General features: G+C 32.2%; 1 long non-coding RNA gene across 6 annotated transcripts; it reads right to left on the bottom strand.

Moving 5' to 3' along the window:
- Window positions 1–8,407: 8,407 nt before the first annotated feature.
- On the bottom strand, window positions 8,408–13,804 carry LOC108197471 (uncharacterized). 6 transcript variants are annotated; one of them, XR_010285311.1, is made up of 7 exons: window positions 13,553–13,804; window positions 11,737–11,924; window positions 11,027–11,221; window positions 10,621–10,715; window positions 10,421–10,543; window positions 9,231–9,344; window positions 8,408–9,080 (listed from the first exon to the last, which is right to left on the bottom strand). It is a non-coding gene; the product is annotated as an uncharacterized LOC108197471 (long non-coding RNA). The 6 variants fall into 6 exon arrangements; XR_010285307.1 differs by having other exon boundaries at window positions 8,408–9,983; XR_010285306.1 differs by having other exon boundaries at window positions 8,408–9,344.
- Between the last annotated feature and the right edge of the window lie 937 nt (window positions 13,805–14,741).

The raw sequence follows: 14,741 nt of genomic DNA, 5'->3' as shown, positions 1-14,741 counted from the left end.
TATGTATATATTTTTTTATTTTTTATTTTATTTTATTAAATATTCAAAATTAATCCGAATTAAACTCGAACCCAAACCGAACCCCGAAAAAACCCTACGGATCGTATTTGGATCTTTATTTTAAATACCCAGACCCGAACCGACCCGAAATATAATGGATCGGTTCTGAATCTCATGAAATCTGACCCGATCCGACCCGTCGTCATCCCTGTATTCTTTTTATATTATTTCTTTCTCTCTCTTTCATTTATTATCTAATCAATTATATCTAAAAGTACAATTAAAAAATGAAAGGAAAAGAAATGGGGATGTATAGTGAGTCATTAAACATGAGGTTTTAGTTTTTGTCCCTAAAACTAAACTCTATTTTAGAATTTGGGATGGAGCAATAATTTTGCTAAAAAGTTTAGAATTTTTTTAAATTATAAGGATATCAAAAGTATGAAAAAGCCTTTCAAAAAAAAAGTATGAAAAAGCCAATGTGAATGCTCTTATTGGGTGATTAGTTTCATGTATAGGTTAGGTAGAGATTTTGACCCTTTTTTCAATCACTTTACCTCTCATGCGCACAAATCTTTACAAATTCAATTCAATCTTGTGTATATCTTTATTGATACTGAGATGTGCAGTTCATATGTATTTTAAGACTCATAAAAATATAGTTTCATAACTTATTTTTAAAATTTTCCTTTTCTGAATAAAAATTTAAACATTAAACTTTTATTCAGAAAAAGAAAATTTTAAAAATAAGTTATAGAACCATATTTTTCATGAGTCTTAAAATGCGTGTCGAACACTCCCCTCCAAATGATAAGAATTGGAGGGGACAGAGGGAGTATTTGTTAAGTGATGTATTATTGATTGGTTGTGAATATTCTTTTTTGATATTACATAAATGTGAATTTGTAACGTATATGTTATATAATGCATTGCATATATTAAATATTCTTTAGAATATAAAATATTTAAATTTGAAATATTCTTTTCTTAATTAAAAAATTCATATTAAAAATATTAAAGATTACACTTAATACTGATAAAAAATTTATTTTTTAAAATGTATTATGATTAATGATGTTGGTTAACGATCCCGAACAAATTAAGTAAACAAAATGTCCTGACAAAATCATATTTAAATTTAAATACTATATTCTAATTGGTTAAAAATAATATAATAATTTTTGATTAATAAACTTGGAGAAATTTGTAAAAAATAATAATGTTTTCAAACATACTGTTACAAGTTGCAATGACAACCGAAAGTAGTTGCTTTTTATGTTGTGACGGTTGTAATTGAGATTGCATATATATTTGCCCAGTATATTGGAAAGAACAAAAATTATAATTTAGGTAATTTTAGACTTAATAGTGCGATTAACTTGCTCGTTATGCTTTGTTTTGCTAATTATTATTATGTTTATTATGATGAAGAATATTTAATTATTAAGTAATTATGCTCATAAATTTTTAATTTTATAAAATATGAGAACAATATTATGTTTATATAATTAAATATATTTAAAAAATTATCACTTACTGTTATAAATAATTAGCAAAGTGACTAATAAGCTAATTAGCATGAAGTGTAATAGTATTGACACTAGTATGGTTAAAAACATGATAGGCACCCCGATACCGAACTTTTTGTTCTCACAGTATTTTTCAAGATAAACAATTGATTAAACTTATGTAAAGAAAACGTTATGCATTCATCAATTTCCCCAATTGTTCACATGTTTCCACACAAAGGTATGAGTGTCGAAATCACATATCCTTAGGTAGAAACCATCAGGTCTAACTACATAAGAATATACATTTTTTTCACCTACCGTACCCCAGATTTTATCATCGAAAACATTAAACTGTGCATATTTTCCATCCCACCAGAAATTACACCAATATAGTGTAGTTAACCAAAAATTCATATTAAATCTCCATTCATAAACTTGATTTAAACCTAGAGTGTGGAATCCTAAATCATCATCCTTGGATTTGCAATGAAGACGCAAGGAAGGATTGCCACTCGGAAGACGGTCAGTAATATCTATTTTGATGTGCTTCTTCGACATGCATGTTGTAAGAAGAAGAAAAATTGTTAGAATGTTCATGAGAGAAATTGAGGAGTTTGTTGACATGACTCCTATTGTTTTATCAAGAACTTGTTGCAAGATAATATACTAAAATGATTGGTTATATTATTGTGTATTTTGATTATGTATCTGTAACCTTTCTCTGGAAATCTTACTTGTGGTCTCATGAAATTAAAGGCATCTTATAAGATTTAGCTAGATATCAACAGATATGTTTAAAGATATGTATTTTTGTATTCACATAATTTAGTACTTCAATATGAGGAGTTGAGATTTAGGGGTGTATTTAATTGAGATTTTAAAATATTTTTTAAAATTATGAAATCTTGATGTGTTCAACTTAGATTTTAAACAAATGTATCACATTCCTAAGGTATTTAATTAGGATTTTAAATTATGCTACAAAATCTGGTGTTATTCATTTAGGATCTTCAATTATGCTTAAAACTGCGTATATTCGATTTGACTTATTTAAAATGTGGTGGTATTCAAATTTTAATTATGGATTTTTTTGTTCTTTATAAAATGATAGATTTTGTGAGATTATTCAGTGTATTTAAAGTTTTTTTTTTAAATCCGATCAGAATCAATGAGATTTTGATGCATCGTGCTTAAATCCTAAAAACTCTATATGAATTTTACGACATTTTATCTAAAAATCGCATAAAATCAAAATCAAATATAATCCATTAAAATCTATATATTATATGTAATCCATTAAAATCTTGGTTGACTACAGCCCTTAGTTATAGATAAGAACAGATATGATTAAGACATGTCTGGATGCAATGTACATTTTAGTTTGAAAACTTTTGGATTCACAATTTTATGTATTATGTGTAGTGTGGATAATTTAAAATAAAAATACAGAGGTATTTATTGAAAAAATGATTATATTTTGTTCAAATCTTGGATATTTGAGGCATAATTAAAATATCATATTTTTTAGAATAAAGTTTTTAATAATAATCTTGTACTCTTAAAAATCCAATCTAATCATTCAATGATTTGTCGAACACTTTATCCACTTCTATAAATATTTATCATTTTAGGGATATGTACGGATTGTCCGATCCGGCAATTGTGATCTAAATCAACCCTATTTCGGTCGATCCAAATCGATTTCTAAAACCCCGCATATAATTGTGTTAAAAATACATAAATCTAATTTAATGGACTAAACATTGATTTTTATTTTTTTTTAAATCGTTCCGTTCCAATCCAACCTGATTCGATTAAAAATTAGGCAATAGGCTTGTATACTTAAAATCTATTGGCAAGTTGATTAATATTAAATTTGATTAATTTTACTTATCACATCATATGCGACTTTGCAAACTTTTATTTAGCATTCATTTTGGTCATTGTGGGATCCGGTGATGGATCTTGGAGGAGCCGGGTAGGATTTAATGGGATCTGGATGGAAATAGTAGGGACTTTTGGGCGTATCCAAAGCATATCTGAGGTTTAGAGAGTGTTTTAATGAGCCTCGATGGTCCCAAAATAGATTGAGTGGAGAGCAAGGATGGAGCCTCTATATGAGGCTGGTGGGAGCCTCGATGAGTCTCGGTATATCCGAAGGGGATTGAGTAGACAATAGATAGCACCCGAGTGGGTGATGTCATGTTGGAGGTGAGTGATGACATATAGGGCGTGATGACATGTAAGAGCAGGGACGGATCTAGAAATCCAGTTAAGTGGGGGCAAAAAAAAACACAAAAAAGAAAAACTCTTTTTAGAGACAAATTTTCACTAAATCAAGAGTGGTTTGAGTTAATTTATTAGATAAATATATAAGTTTATGATAAGAAATACGCAGTATATTAAGCAGAACTACTCAGATACGAATCCACAATCAACTGAGTATGAATAGAATGCATTGATCATGGGGTCATTAGAAGTAAAAACATAATATAAAAATATAAAATATATTAAAATTTTGAAAGCAGTGGGGGCAATTGCCCCCAAAACCTATCATGTACATCCGTCCCTGTGTAAGAGGGTTTCCTCTTGATTTTATGTAATTGTTTATATAAGTTGCTTATTTTTGATAATTTTATGTGTGTGTGTGTGTGTGTATATATATATATATATATATATATATGTATATGTATATATAGGTCGCACTCTTTAGAGAACGTGCGACCTATATATACATATACATATATATATGTATATATGGGTTGGATTGGCCTCAACGAGCCTTTATTGGTCCTGGATTGCATTGTGTGGGATGAGGGATGGAGCCACCAGGAGCCTCGGCGAGTCTTTAGTATATCCATAGTGGATTGGGTGGGGCCGGAGATAGTACACGAGTGGGTGTTAGAGCAAGTCCAACAATGTCCTAAATTGATGTCCTAAGAGAATTTTCAAATGACTCCTAAACAAGCTCGTAAGAGCAAGTCCAATGCAAAATAGCTATAGCTATTGTTATAATTTAGCACTAAAAAGTGTTTTACATTGCTAAAATAGAACTTCAACTCCAATGCTAGATGCATTTTGCATCCAAATAATTCCAAATTTAAGTAACTTTAGTCCCTCTCTCCTAAATTTTATTTAAAGTTCACCACTATACATACCAATTATGGTTAGTTGATGATGTGGCATGGATGCATAAATGCATCCATGGTTTCAAATTTAGAACCAAGGATGCATATATGTATATTTGCATCCAAATATAGAACCCCATTGGAGTTGAGATTTTTAGCATTTGATTCAAATTATAGAAATGGCACCACTTATAACATTGCATTGGACTTGCTCTAACTCAATATATATATATATATATATATATATATATATATATAGAGAGAGAGAGAGAGAGAGAGAGAGGATGATCAAAAATTGAGCTACAAGAGTCTCTTAGTGGCTCTTAAAAAGAGCCTCTTCTATCTCCTCTATTATAGGAGTCATGTAGTGGCTCTTAACTTCCTTTTAATGAGAAGAAATTCATTCCCTCCGGTACATAAATTTGAATCTTTGACATAGTGGGTTTAGATATGAATAAAATATACATTAACGGGAGGATACAGAGAGTATTGTTGGAGTTGACACTCTTAAAATTACAGTACTATATTATTAAGAGTAATATTATTTATATTATATTTAGGAGCCTACTAAGAGACTGTTGGAGATGCTCTAAGTTAAAATTTAAGGCATTCGGATGAAATATGTGCTTCAATAATGTCCTAGTGGTGCCTTAAACCACTAGGACATCAAACAAATGCCTCACTTTTGAGGCACTATGTCCTAAGAGCAAGTCCATGAGTGTCCTAGTTCAAGCCCCATATATAATATAAAATATTATGTCCTAGTAATTTAGGACATACATTACTAACTTGAACTCCAACAATGTGCCTTATTCTCACACTGTGTTTAATATTTTATTATTAAAGATTCTTTTTCATCATTAAAGCATAATATAAAAGTAGAGAGAGAAAGAGAATGTTGATGAGAATTTATAATAAAATATTGAATAGGGCAAGGTGAGATGTGCCCCAAAAATAGGGCTTGTGGAGATTGTCCTAGTAATATAAGGCATCACTATGACAGTGTTGGATCAAGTTTTTTCATCAATTGCCCTAAATTATAACTTAGGACATGATATAGGGCATCTCTTCGACTTGCTCTAAACCAATTTTCTCAATAAAATATTGACTTCCCATCATTGATTCATTTCAATGCATCTCTCTCCTCTTACCTTTTCATTTCCCTCCAATACTGATTCAAATAAATTTTTAGTTTAATAACAAGGCACAATTATAAGGCATGTTGTTGGAGTTTGAAAAGATGTCCTAAATCACGAGGACACTATTTTTTATTGTATTTATAAGACACTTACTTGGACATTGTTGGACTTGTTTTCTCTTATAATATTGGGGGTAAGTGATGACATACAAAGAATGATGTTATATAATAAGGTTTTTTCTTGATTTTGTAATTAATATTTATTTAGATTTTTTATATTTGATTATATATATATATATATATATGGAGTATTACTCCAATGGAAACCTCATTATCCTAAAAACTAAAAACCAAGATGAAATATTACTAAATCCTAAAGCAAATACCACAAAATTCTTAAACAACCTCATCTCCACCTTCATCTTAACCAACCCCACCTCCATCTTCACCAACCCCACCTCCATATCCGCCATTGCCACCACCTCCGTCGTCGCCTCCTCCACAATCACCACCACCTCTATGCCGCCCGCCCCCTCCATAACCACCACCTCCATCTCCACCTCCATAACAACACAATCTCCATCTCCATCTTCACCAGCCCCATCTTGGTCGTTGCTTCAACCTCCTTCAGCCTCGTTCATACTTCTTTCTCCACCACAGCTCCATTTCAAAACGCGGCGGAGCCGCCACTATTCCGGCAACGCTACAACCCCTTACTTCAAGCCGCCCAAACCTCCGCTACAATCATCCTTCCTCCATCTCCACCTTCACCTCCACCATATCCACCACCGTCACCACCATCTGAATCGAAAATGTGAACAGATCTGGAGATTACTAAATCCTAAAGAGAACATCACTAAATTGTACTGAGAATATCACTAACTTATATTAGTTTATAGTTTTTATTTTAACAGTGGTTTCCATTTGATGATGAGCCTATATATATATATATATATATATATATATATATATATATATATATAGAGTACTGCTCCAATACAAACCAAATTAGCTTAAAAACTAAAAACCAGTTTCTGGTCAGTTTTTTATCACTTTTTTTAACTACAAAAATCACTAATTTGTACATAACATATCACTAATTTATATATAACATATCTCGCGAATATAAATATATATACACACATATATGCAACGTATATGATCATAATTTTCACCCGAATCGTAATAATGGACCTCTTACCATTATTACCAGACGTTTTTATGACTTGCCACCATTGTCTACCATCACCAATAGTCACATACACTTTCCATTATAACTTACCAAAACTAACGAATACTTAACACCATCATACAACTTCTCATGCGGCTTCCTACCGTCAAGAACCTTCCTACGACTGAAATTGATCATCTATAATCGATTATGAATAGTTTAGGTAAGTAGATTATCTCAATTTTGATAATAAAAATCGTTGTTATATACTGTATAAAAACAGTGATTAGTGCAGTATAAATTAGTGATACCCGTAGTTATAAATAGTGGTAGGGAAACTGGTTTTTAGTTTGTATTTAATAGTTGGTTTGTATTTGATCACTTGCCTATATATATATAATTTTAATACCTTGTTATGAGGATTCAAACCTCAGAATCCAGAAAGTATTTTAAAAATATTTTAAATAAAAAAGTAATGGTTCTAATCTATCAGGTACAAGAGATTTATAACTCACTTTACTGGATTACAAATTAACGACCAAAGATTGAATTTTTCATTTTAATATTATTAGCTTAAAGTAATGCAAAACACGGGTTTATAACATCAGTAAGAGCATCTTTGGCTAAGATAATGTAAAATTTGATGAATTTTTAAAATTTTATGTTTAGATATAAATACAGCATGTTATTATTTTGTTATAAATAAAATATATTTAACATGGTAAGACATGATCTGAAAACTTGCTAAAAATCTCTTGTACAAAAAATTCTATATATTAATTAAAATATATTTTTAAATAATTAATACTCGTGTTTAGGTTAATTTATTTTTATTGGACGTGTTGAATAAGTTTTTAATAGTTAAGAATGTCAAAAAACTAACTAAAAATTGACCCGAAAAATATATATTAATGAGAATAAAATAAAAAATTTATTAAAACATGTTATAAATTAAGGTATGGTTAAATAATAATATGTATATATATATATATATATATATATATTATAATAAGAAATATATTAAAATATATCACGACAAAGATCTTTAAAGGGTGGTTTGGTTCGGTGTTCACTCATCTATCCTCTGTTAGGATATAAAAGTTGCTTAGACTTTTTTCATGTACTTTTAAGAGTTTTGACCGTACATTTATAAATACTAGCTTTATAGCCTGTGCGAGGCACGGACATGCTCTAATTTAATTTATTACAGATTTTCATGTCCAACTGATAAATAATTTGTGTTTTGTGCTAGCTTCCTTCACACCATGTAGTATCGTTTACCTTTCCAAACACAGATATGTTCTAGTTATTGATGTTACTATATGAGAGTTGCATATTTTCCGATAAATGTGACATCCCCCTACCACCCCCCCCCCCCCCCCCCCCCCCCCCCCCCCCCCCCAAATTAAAAAAACTCTCAAGTATCATGTCCAAAAAAAATTTCTCGGGACACACTTCAAGAAATAAACACAATGACTATAAAATAATCAAAGTCCAAGCACAATTACAAGCACAGACAATTATAAAACAAATCCTATTAGAAATTGCCACAAACCAGGAGCAAGATAATAAAACAATAAACCACCACAAATTGCACCTAGAGAAGACCAGCTTCGAAAATACCCTTTCACTCACCAACAATTTCAACTGACCAGCACAAATATTACACCAAAGAAATTTGCAAATCCGAGTCATAATAGACTCCCAAGCCAACTACAATAACCACCTAAAATGAAAACCCCTCCACTGAAAATATGCAAACAACCGGTCTCCAAACCACCTGGAGTGATTCACAAGATTGCATGGAACCCTAACATCAACAAAACCAGAATCATCAAAAAACATATGAAGCACCAAGGTCTTTGAAACCAAATCAAGATAACATAAGCAATAATTTGATCTGTGTAACTAGAAAATAATGCCTCTGAAATTTATAAACATCAAAACAACCTCAGCATCTAGACAAACAACAATCTCCGAGATCAGACCTTACAAGCAAATTTCTTAGGAAGCAACACAGAAATTTCCACATTTAAAAACCCTGCACCAGCAGACCCAAAGCCCTTCTGTAAGACCCTCACCAAATGAACAAATCAAGCTTTGATCTTACTGTACCATACCTTACCTGCAGACTACTTTAAAAAATATCAATTCCACACATATTGGAATAAAAACACCACATATGAATGCCGCATGATCCTAGGCATCTGGGAATTTATCCTCAACTGAAAATACAAAAGAATTTTTTTCTTGTAGATTTTCACGCGAGGTTGGAATATTACATATATGTTGTGTTGCAGGAAGTTCAAATACACAGCTACTTTTGTATTCTTAGATGCAGAACTTTCCCTTGCCATGACAAGGACAGCCTACAACCTGCAACGCATCATAGGCTCCTGCAGAAACACATAGGAATGAATCACGGGATGCTTTTAGTATTTGCAGAGAAATTCTTAAAAGAGCCAACACTATCATGCATATGCACTTTCAGCAAGAAGTACTCGGCTAAGCTAATGTATGATAATGACAGTAAAGGGGCAAAACTTGTCAAATGCAACTGATCCTTTCTGACACTATGAGATGATGATGATGATGCAGCTCGGTCTACTTCTATCATGGACTTAATGTAATATTCACCAGCCTTGTATGATGACCTGGCCATTGGTCCAGATGCCACATAGTGGAATCTCTGAACGAATTAGAGGAAGATCAAACGCAACAGTAGACACTAAGAGCACATTTTCATGGAATTTTTTAAACTTGGTCAATAACTAAATATATCAAAGCATTATAATGCTTTGTAAACAACGCGGCTTTGCATTGATTTGAGGATATTGTCCCCATACTTTGGCGATGTCCAGCGTTTTCCAAAAATAGATATAAGTTTGCTAAAGAGTCAATCTTTGCTGCGAATTTATTAATATACAAAAATACAGGCCAGTTCTTGCAAGAAAGTATGGTAAAGAACACTTGACTTCTGGACTTGCTTCCATCTGCTGAATTGATAAATAATTGACACTCACATTTTCCACCTGCTGATAAATTGAATAAAAGAAGAGCGAAGTCTAATTAGTGTTGACTGATTAAATTGGTTTTGAGCATCAGTTAGATAGTAAACTGTTACTTTCTTAGCCAAAACCAAGCTTGATATAGTGTCGACTATCTCATTTTGGTTTCTTCTTCATATAATGGAAGGCATAAGTGAAGCCTCAAGCCTGCTTGATTACCTGGGTTCCTATTTCAGTGCTTTGGCTGTTGTCTTGTTGATTCGAATAATAATTTTTATAGAGTACAACTGGTTCCAAGATTCCAAGAAATATCATATATATAGAAGGGGATTGGCCTAAACTCCATTGTTAATACTAACCTAGCAATCAACACATAGAAAACATAGTTCTATATGCGCATTGGATATCATCTTTTAAATAAAATATACACGACTGTAGTAGCAAAAGTAAATAGACAGACAAACCTGTTCAGCAGGCCACCATGTTGTATCTGAGGCCTCACTACACACAAAGAACAAACAGAGGAAAAGGGAGGTCGTGGTGTACAAGGCTAATACCGTGTCTGCAGGAATTCCCCGGCCAAATAACTGAAAAGGTTGCATTATATTAAGAAGTAATTTAATCCGGCTAAAGAAGTAATTTAAGAGAGGGGGCAGAGTAATACAGGGGTGTACAAGGCTAAAGCTATGTACGAACTTGAGCTTATTCTATTATTAGTCAGCCACGGCCTTGGTCTCTCCCAAGCAAAGCCATAAACCCCTGTTAGCCAGCAACAAACAACCTTTGACACCAAATTTTACAACAACTTAATGGGAACCAGTACAATAAGATACCGTCGAGCTCATCCATACCATGAAGTTTTTTTGTTTTTTTTTTGAATTATGGTTCAAATACAGCATAGTCAAAGAGATGGAACCGGCTGCTAATCGGATCCTATTAGATAAAATCTCATTTACATTGTCATACATTGTTTAACATAATAAACTTAACAGGTAAAAACTCACTGCATATCCGTAATCAAGGCAAAATATTAGTAACGGCAATACTATCAACATCTAGAGGAGTCTTACAGAAGCCAAACTAAAGACCACTTCAAGAGGTCATCAGATTCTCATCCATGCTAATCATCACGCCCGGTCCTCCTACGAGGTGCTGCTGTTGTGTCCTTGTTCCGTTCTTCTCCTCACAACTACCCCCCCCCCCCCATTTTTTGAGGCCTCGGTTATTTCTTCCTTCTTAGGTTCCACACTGACCCCTGGTGTTGCCTGTAATCATGTACAAGTTGCCCGACAGTGAGAAATCTCCAAATTAAATAGAAGCACTAAACTATTATAGAAAGTTTATAAACTCGCAGGTTTATTAATTTATATAACAGGTGAGAAAATATTTTTTGTATCTTTCTGAGCTGATTTGAATTCGGAGACAGAGGAGGAAGGGACAGAGTTGGAGAGAGCAGAGATGGCTCAATACTAATTAGGTTCTTGCTGGTCTTTATCCAGATTCTGAGGGCCATGATCTGTTTATGGAATCAACTTTTTCGCAATTTTACAACCCTTAACCATCTATTCATTTGGTTCAAAGCACAAAGTGATTATCCATGTGTACAACATACGACCCCCAGGATTGCAAAATTATTGGTGTCAACACTTGAATAAAATAATATGGACATGACGTGATACCGGTATTTTATAATATTTGTATGAATATCTTGTTTGTTTGTTCCATGATACCTAAATACGAAGCAATTACTGATAGACAAAAATGGTGTAAAATATGTTACCTTATTCTCTGGGTAAACTCTCTCCTTGTACCAGATAGGCCTCTCTTGAAGGTTGATAGGCACTAATTCGATGTTGTCTAGTAGTCCATGCATTTCCAGGTAATTGAACAACACTTTGTCAATTCCTTTTCATTTTGAGAGTAAGATATGCAGTGTTCGAGTCGACTTGACACATGGTTAATTCAGGCCTAAAATGTAGCAGAAATTAATTTATATCAAGCCTAATTACATTCCTAAATGTTACTACAGATTATATCCTAGCTAAACTGATAAGAGTTTTTTATTGTAATATAATTTGTCTACTGTCAAATTAGGATGATCTAGATATGAATATGGATGTAATTTAGTTGCATTCTTTTTTAAAAATTTGTGACTGAACCTGAACTTCCTTATATTGTATTTACTAAAGCTGTTAAAACTTAAAACAGTAACATTCATGCATGGAATCTAAAATTTTTTAGCCATTTAAAATCGGGAGTGAACACTATTAGACACAACAACATCATATATACCTCTAGTAGATTTAGTAAAAAACTGGTATTCTAGTCATCGCATAATTACAATTGTGAGGTATAACAACACACACATAAGTTACTTATTGCAAGAACGAATTTTCATTTTACAAAAATCAAGAGTAATTTTTTCGTCAAGGGATAGTGACTTGGTGATCCATAATATTTCTTGTTCATTGCCATTTCCCACATATTATCACCACATATTTTTAGACAAGAATGGTCTCACTAAAAAGGAATATTTAGGATTGTTGAACCAAAATAATTAAATTTACTGATATATGAACTAATAAGGCTTAGGCGAAGCTATAATACCAGCACTGACAATTTCTATAATTATTTTGGTAAATTAAAGTATTAAACAACATATAGTAGTGAGCACACCTGGGAAATTATACACATTGAAGCATAAAGAGGAAATATTAATTCATCAGAAAAAATTGAAAGGAGGATATTTTTAATTAGACAACTTTTGGAAGCAGAACTTGTTGTTCACACAAAGTAGAGCTTGATTTTTCAATTAGATCAAGGTTAAGCTGCTTAAAGCTGCCTAATACATAAATAACAAACATAAACACACAAAAGGCGAAAAGGGCACAACACGCACAGAGCGAAACACTGAGACATAGCAAATTTAGTGGCAACGTACACAAAGATTATACTAAGTTGTCATAACTTTTACAAGTTACACCAGACCCAACCCTGTACAGACAATAGCAAACACGTATTCCTTGTTCAATTTGATAGTGCTATGCATAAACAATCAAGACAGAAGTGACTATATCTAGCTAAGAGTTTGTACCTTCAAGTGGGAAATGCATATTAGCCGTTTTCAATTGGAAAAGGTTGTGAGCAATTGATTAGAGCCTCACATGAAAGGCAGAGAGGCAGTCCAAACAGAGGTGAATCATAGAGTTAACGTGTGATTTCAGTTAAGAAGATAAGAGGAAGTGAAGTCTACGCATGATGTCAGGTTCGGAACCAAAGACAAACCGCGGCGATAAAAAATCAGGTCATTTAAACATTTCATCAAACAGCGTGGCACTCCATACTTGATAAAAAGGAGTTGTGCCAAAATAAAGAAAACACCAATAAAAAATAAATATAAAAACACAAATCACTAATAGAACAGTTATATGCATGCATTGAGGAATAGGAATGATCCTGCAATGGAAAGTTTCTGTAAAAAGTTCTGACATGCTGTCTTTGTGGCAAAGAAAAATTCAAGTACACACAGAACGAAAACGCGCCAAGACGCGTGTAAACCAGCAATGCAACCAGAGCATTAGAGGTCAGGAACATACCAAACACTTACAAACGAGAGGACGGAGCTCGTGCAAACCACCGGCAGCAGAGTGAGCATCACACCTTCAAAGATTAACCTCAGCGCTTCCCGCAAAACACTAAACACTGTAAGAATACGCCGGTGATGCACAGAAGATCTGTTTGGAATTCCCCAGCAAGCAACTGAAAATGCAGTGTTAATATGTTACACGAGGGAGAAGAATGTAATTTCACACCATCAAATACGGGGTAAAAATGTAATTTCGCACTGAATATTTTGGTTCACCAAAGTCTTTGTTGCAGCATCTATTAACTCTATATGAGTTAAGTTCTATGGAGTACAAAAAAACATTGGAGTATTGGAGTACAAATTATAATTTTTTAGTTTGATCCTATATAATATCTTTGATTATCCAAATTTTGATATAATCTATCATTTATAAGTTGTCTTGCACATAATTGTCAATTAATCATTAATATCTTTCAACTTTAACAAGTATTAAGATTATTGTTTTGCTTATTAGTTATATTGCAGAACATAGAGTCCTATGATTTACAAAAGTAATTATTCTACCATTTGATCACGATGTTTATGTTGCAGAACATAATGTGCAGGTTGTCAAATATTTACAAATCTTATTAGACAAAATAAATTGAAATTTAGATGACTAGATTACATTTTATCAAACTTTGTACTCCACTACTCCAATTTTTTTTGTACTCCATAGAACTTAACTCTATATATATAATATAATATATAATAGATTATCTTTACAAATTTTTTTGTGAATAAAAATACGACACTATTATGTTTTTTCACAACAACAAAATTTGAAAAATAATATTGTTAAATATATGGTCAAAACTCTTAAAAGTACGTGAAAAAAAGTCTAACGACTTTTACATCCTAGAAGTGGGAGAGTATCTTTGTTCATTCCAAATTCATACGTCATATGTGGTGTTTGGTTGAAATTTTTTTTTTTGAAATTTATTCATCAGGTATGCGATTTTCGTACTACGGGAGAGATGTATATGAAACATAGATTTTGAGAAATCAAATTGTTTTCTTTTATTTCTATCTCTAATACACATGTAAATTAGGTATACACAATGAAATTAATGAGTCAAATATATGTATATAAATATTAATTTAACAATATTTTAAATTAATTACAATTAATAACACGTAAATATTATAATACAATTTTT

This window comes from Daucus carota, chromosome 1, assembly GCF_001625215.2.
Source record: "Daucus carota subsp. sativus chromosome 1, DH1 v3.0, whole genome shotgun sequence".
Lineage (NCBI taxonomy): Eukaryota > Viridiplantae > Streptophyta > Magnoliopsida > Apiales > Apiaceae > Daucus > Daucus carota.
This window is presented reverse-complemented; position numbering and strand designations above follow the sequence as displayed.